The following is a 6745-nucleotide window of genomic DNA, read 5'->3' as shown; positions in this document are numbered from 1 at the left end:
CATAGCTCTAGGTATGCCAAATGGCAGAAGACTGCATGCTAGGTGTGGTGGATCAGAGACTGCTTTGAAAGGGTGTTTGCTGAAGCAGGTGAATTGGATGAGGCAAGTACACAAGGGAATTCTGGGACAGAGCATATGGTGTTAGCTCCTATAAATATCCAAATATCTAGGTTGGATGAGGGGAAGAGAAATGGCAACCACCAGCTCTTGGAAACTAACAGAACTTTTGTTCCCAGGGAGATCTCCTAAAGATCCCTGCCTCTCCATAGCATGTTCTAAGATTAGTATTAATATAACTCTTTTGTATTACACCACAGTTTTTTTTTCTTTCCTTTCCAAGTGCTTTTCCTGTGCTGTGTCTTAGGCTTGTTTTGTAATATGTCTCTTTAAGGGTGGGGACTCAGGTTCCTATCATCCTCTGGCTCTCCTGGAGTTAAATAAGCTGATTTTTAAAGCTCCATTGGTTTTTCAAAACCAGATGTTATGAGAACTTGTCTTCTCAGTACAACTCCCTAGAGTCAGGGGTGCCTGCTCTGGGGTCTGATTCTCTTGCTTTTTGTTTGTTATACCCCTTTTGTTTACACTTAGTTTTACTGGAGGTTTGGTTCTCAACCACATTTCTGTCCCTTCTACCCTTTTTGATATTGCTTTCTTCCCTTCTACCACTTTTTATATTGCTTTCTGCCTATAATTCACTATGGAAAATTTGTTCTGCCAGTCTTCAGGTCATTTTCAGAGCTAGTCACATAGATGTAGTTGTTACATCATTGTGTCTGTGGGACAAGTTGAGCTCAGAATCCTCCTACTCTGCTATATTTCCTGAGTATCACTTTTGATATATATCTTTTGTGTGTGTGATACTTGCCTGTTCAGTAGTGCATGGTTTTATTTCCATATATTTGTGTATTTTCCAGTTTTCCTCCTGTTATTGATTTCTACTTTCAAATAATAGTGGTCAGAAAATATATCTTATATAATTTCTAACTTCTTGAAATTTTTGGACTTGTTTTGATGGCTAATACTTAACTTTTCATTAAAACGTGTCTGTGTGTATGGGTGCCTGGGTGGATCAGTCAGTTAACCATCTGACTCTCGATTTCAGATGAAGTCATGATCTCACAATTGTGAGTTCGAGTACCACATCAGGCTCTGTGCTGACCGTGTAGAGTTTGCTTGGTATTTTCCCTGTTTCCCTCTCTCTCCACCCCTCCCCTGCTCATTCTCTCTCTCTCTGTCTCTCTCTCTCAAAAATAAGTAAGTAAAACTTGTAAAAAATTATGTGTGTGCATCTGAGAATGTATATTCTACTGCTGCTTAATGGAATGTCCTGTATATGTCTGTGGACCCATTTGGTCAATAAAGTTTTTGATATCCACTGCTTTTTATTGATTTTCTCTTTGGATGATCTGTCCATTGCTTATAGTAAAAAATTACAGTCCCCAAGTGTTACTGTATTGTTGTTTAGTTTTCCTTTTAGTTTTATTTGTATTTACCTCATGTATTATGTGCTCTGATGATTGGTGAATAAATATTTACATTTGTTATATCACCTTGATCAATTCACCCTTATATCATTATATATACATACACATTATATATTCTATATCTTTTTGTCCTTTGTGACCAGTTTTCACTTAAAGTCCATTTTGTCTGATATAAGTATAGCTACCCCTGATTTTTATTTTGGTATTCATTAACTCAAAATATCTTTTTACATCCTTTAATTTTCAACTTTTCTGTGTCCTTAAATGTAAAATGAGTCTCTCTTAGGCAGCACATCATTGGATCTTTTTTTTTTTTAATCAGTCCAGTCATTGGATGTCTTTGGACTAGAGAATTTTATCCATTTACATTTAAAGTAATTATTTATGGTAGGTAAAGACTAGTACCATATTATTGATTATATTTATGACTGTTGTAGATCTTTTGTTCCTTGGTTCCTCTCATGTTGTCTCCCAATTTAATTTGATTACTTTTTGTAGTGGTATACTTTAACACCTTAACAAAATTTTTTGTCACAACTTAACTTCAATAGCTTAAACAGAGCTATATTTTTACTTCTTTCTTCTTACCTTTAAATTTTTGATGTTACAATATACATTTTTTGAGTTTCCTTATTTATTTTTAGAGAGGGAGAATAAGAGCAGGGGAGGTGCAGAGAGAGAATAAGAGAGAGAATCCAAAGCAGCCTCCAAGTGTGAAGCCTGATGTGGGACTTGAACCCATGAATCATGAGATGATGACCTGAGCCAAAGTCAAACACTGAACTCACTGAGCCACCCAGGTGCCCCATACAATGTACATTTTTAATAACATGTATCGAATAAAAATTACTATAGTTATAATTACTTTATATATACTTTTCTTAATGTTTATTTATTTTTGAGGGAGAGAGAAGGAGAGAGACACAGAGTGTGAGTGGAAAAGGGGCACGGAGAGAGAAGGAGACACAGAATTCAAAGCAGGATCCAGGCTCTGAGCTGTCAGCCCAGAGAGTGACATGGAGCTTGAACTCATGAACTGCAAGATCATGATCTGATCCAAAGTTGGACACTTAACCAATTGAGCTACCCAGGCACCCCTACTTTATATATCCTTTTTAAAAACTATTAAACTGAGGTTGTAAGCAATTTACACACCACCATTACAATATTAGAGATTCTGGCTTTGACCATATGTTTACTTTAATCAGTAAGTTTTATACATTCATATGGTTTTACATGTGAATTATCATCTTTCCATTTCGGCTTGAAGAGCACCCTTTATCACTTCTTGTAAGGAAAGCCTACTGGTGTTGTACTCCCTCAGTTGTTTGTTTATTTTTTGTTTGGGAAAGTCTATCTCTCCTTCATTTCTTTTTTATTTTTTTTTAATTTTTTAACATTTATTTATTTTTTTTTTGAGAGACAGAGAGAGGCAGAGCATGAGCAGGGGAGGGGGAGAGAGAGACACACACAGAATCCGGAGCAGTCTCCAGGCTCTGAGCTGTTTGTTATCACAGAGCCTGATGTAGGGCTTGAACTCATAAACTGCAAGACCATGACCTGAGCTGAAGTCAGACACTGAACCGACTGAGCCACCCAGGCAACCCTCCATTTCTGAAAGACATCATTGCCATGTATAATATTCTTGGTTGACAGTTTTTTTTTATTTTAATATTTTGAATATGTCATCCCACCCTCCAGGCCTACAAAGTTTCTTCTGAGAAATACACTAATAGTCTTATGGGGCTCCTTTGTATGTGACAATTGACAGGTGACTTTTCTCTTGCTGCTTTCAAAGTTTTTTTTGTTTTTGACATTTGATCACTTAATTGTAATGTATCTCAGTGTAACCTTTTTCCAATTTTTCTTATTTGCAATTTTTTGAACCTCATGAATTTGGATGTTCATTTGTCTCTTCATGTTTGGGAATTTCTCAGCCATTATTGCTTTAAATCAACACTATGTCCTTTCATTTTCTCTCCTTGTAATGCCATGATGTGTATTTTGTTTCTCTTGATAATATCCCACAAACCTCACAGGATGTTTTTAGTCTTCTTTTTCACATTTGTTTTGGTTCCTCTTTCTGCAAAATTTCAAATGACTCACTTTCAAGTTAATTGATTCTAATGTCTGCTCAGTTGAGTCTGTTCTTAAGCTCTCTGTTGAATTCTTCAGTCCATTCTCTTTATTTTTCAGTCTATGATTTCTGTTTGTTGCTGTTTGCTTTTATTTATTTAACTTATTATTTTGTCCATGCATTATTTTTCTAGATTTATTTAGTTATCTGTGTACTTTTGCATCCGGTGGACTTCTTTAAGAGGATTATTCTGAGTTATTTGTTACACAGTGTTTATATCTCCATTTTTAGAGGCTCATTTATAGCTTTATTAGTTTCCTTTTGTCATTCCAGTTTTACTTGATTCTTCATGATCCCTGTATCCTTGCATTGGTATTTGCACATTTGAGTAGGCAGTCTCCTCTTCCAGAACTTACTGGTTAACTGCATCAAGGAAATAACCTTCACAAGTGAGCTTTGCTTGAGACACTGAAAGGGTCAGCTGGTAACATCCACAGGCAGTCAGTGTTTATCATCAATGTCTGTAGTTAGGTGAGGCCAATTGTGGAGGCAAGCGACCAATGGCTGGGCTCTGATGTTGAGTGGGTCTGCTGGCTGAACTCAACACTGGAGGGTGGCCACTGGGTAGGCTTCTTGGTTGGGCAGGATTATTTGCTTTTATAGTCAAGTGGGGATACTAGCTGGGCTCTAGTCACTTTTTTGTGGGTGATATTGAAGACTGTGTTCATTAATCAGGCATGGCTCTTGGTTGGGCTCCATGGGTGGGCAAGACAGTTAACAGTACTCAAAAGCTACACAGAGTCACTCTTTGGGCTCCCTGGTTATGCAGATTTAGAGACTATGTTCAATAGTTGGGCAGGAGATTCCAACAATACATTAAAAAATCATCCACTGTCATCAAATAGGATTTATTGCTTGTGTGAAAGACTGGTTCAATATTTGCAAACCATTCAATGTTAGGAATCACAAAAATAAGAGAAACAATAAAAATTAAATGATCATTTCAATAGACATAGAAAACTTATTTGACAAAGTATAACATCCTTTCATGATAAAAGCTGTCAGAAAAGTAGAGAGAACGTACCTCAACATAATAAAGGCAATGTATAAAAAAAATCTACAGTGAACATTATTCTCAATAGTAAAAAAAAAAAAATCTGAGAGCTTTTCCCCTAAGTCTAGGAACAAGATAAAGATGTCCATTCTCACCGCTTTTATTTAAAAGACTACTGGGAGTTTTAGCCACAGCAATTAGATAACAACAAAACAATAAAATGCATACAAATTGGTAAAAACAAAAGAAGTAAAACTCCTTATTTTCAGGTGACATGATGCTCTATATAGAAAAACTTAAAGATTCCACCAAAAAACTACTGGAACTGATGAATGAATTCAGTACATTTGAAGGATACTAAATCAACATGCAAAAATTTGTTGCATTTCTATACACTAATAATGAAACAGCAAAAAGAAAAATTGAAAAAAAGTACCATTAAAACTACACCAAAAATGAGATATCTAGAAATAAACTTCATCAAAGAGGTAAAAGATTTGTACTCTGAAAACTATAAAACAATGATGAAATAAATTGAAGAGTACATAGAAATGGAATGACATTCCATGCTCATGGATTAAAAGAAAAAGTATTGTTAAAATGTCTAGACTTCCCCAAGAAATCTATGCATTTTAATGCAATCCCTATCAAAATATCAGCATGTTTCACAGAGTTAGAACAAGCAATCTTAAAATTTGTCTGGAATCACAAAAGACCCTCAAGAGTCAAACAGTTTTGAAAAATAAAAGCAAAGCTGTCGGTATCACAATTCCAGACTTCAAGTTATATTACAAAGATGTAGTAATCAAAACAGTGTGGTACTGACACAAAAATAGACATGTAGATCAAGGTAACAGAACAGAAAACGCAGACATAAACCCACAATTATATGGTCATATAATCTTTGTCAAAGCAGGAAAGAATATCCAATGAGAAATAACACAGACTCTTAAACAAATGGTGTTGGAAAGACTTGTCAGCTACATGCAAAAGAAAGAAACTGGACCAATTTATTACACTATACCCAAAACATAAAATATATTAAAGACCCAAATGTAAAAACTGAAAACATAAAAATCCTGGAGGACAGCATATACAGAAAAGGTATTTGACAAAGTATAACATCATTTATGATAAAAACCCTCAACAAAGTAGGTTTAGGGTAGGTTTAGATGTCTTTGAAATCAGCCATAGCAAATTATTTCTGTATGTCCTGAGGCAATGGAAACAAAAACAGCAATAGTCTATTGAGCCTATATCAAAATAAAAAGTTTATCCATACAAAAAGAAACAATTAAAAATGTAAATTTCCACCCTTGAAATGAGAGAAGTTATTTGCAAATGATATATCTGATAAAAGGTTAGTATCCAAAATATATAAAGAACTTATGCAAATCAACACCCCAAAAGCAAATAATCAAAATTAAAAATTAGCAGAAGAGATGAACAGACATTCCTCCAAGGAAAACATCTAGATGGCCAACAGTCACATGAAAAGATGTTCCACATCACTCATCAGTAGGGAAATGCAAATCAAAACTACAATGAGATATCACCTTGCACCTATAAGAATGGCTAAAATCAATAACACAAGAAACAAGTGTTGACAAGGATGTGGAGAAAAATGAGCCCTCATTCACTCTTGGTGGGAATACAAACTGGTGCAGACACTATGCAAAACAGTATGGAAGTTCCTCAAAAAATTAAAAATAAAACTACCCTATGATGCGGTAATCATACTAGTTATTTACCCAAAAAAAATAAAAAGACAGTAATTCAACAGGATACACGAACCTCTCTGTTTATAGCAGCATTATTTATAATTGCCAAACAATGAAAGCAGGTCACGTGTCCCTTGCTAGATGAATAGACAAAGAAGATGTGTTGTATATATACAAAGGAATATTATTCAGTCATAAAAAAGAATGAAATCTTGACATTTGCAACAACATGGATAGAATGAGAGAGTATATTGTTAATTGAAATATGTCAGTCAGAGAAATAAAAATACCATATGACTTTACTCACATGTGAAATTTAAGAAACAAAACAAATGAGCAGGGAAAAAAAGAGAAAGAGAGAAACAGACACTTACCTATTGAGAATAACCTGATGGTTTACCTGGTGAGT

Source organism: Panthera tigris, chromosome X, assembly GCF_018350195.1.
Source record: "Panthera tigris isolate Pti1 chromosome X, P.tigris_Pti1_mat1.1, whole genome shotgun sequence".
Classification (NCBI taxonomy): Eukaryota; Metazoa; Chordata; class Mammalia; order Carnivora; family Felidae; genus Panthera; species Panthera tigris.
The sequence above is the reverse complement of the archived record's forward strand: the minus strand, read 5'-3'. Positions refer to the sequence as shown.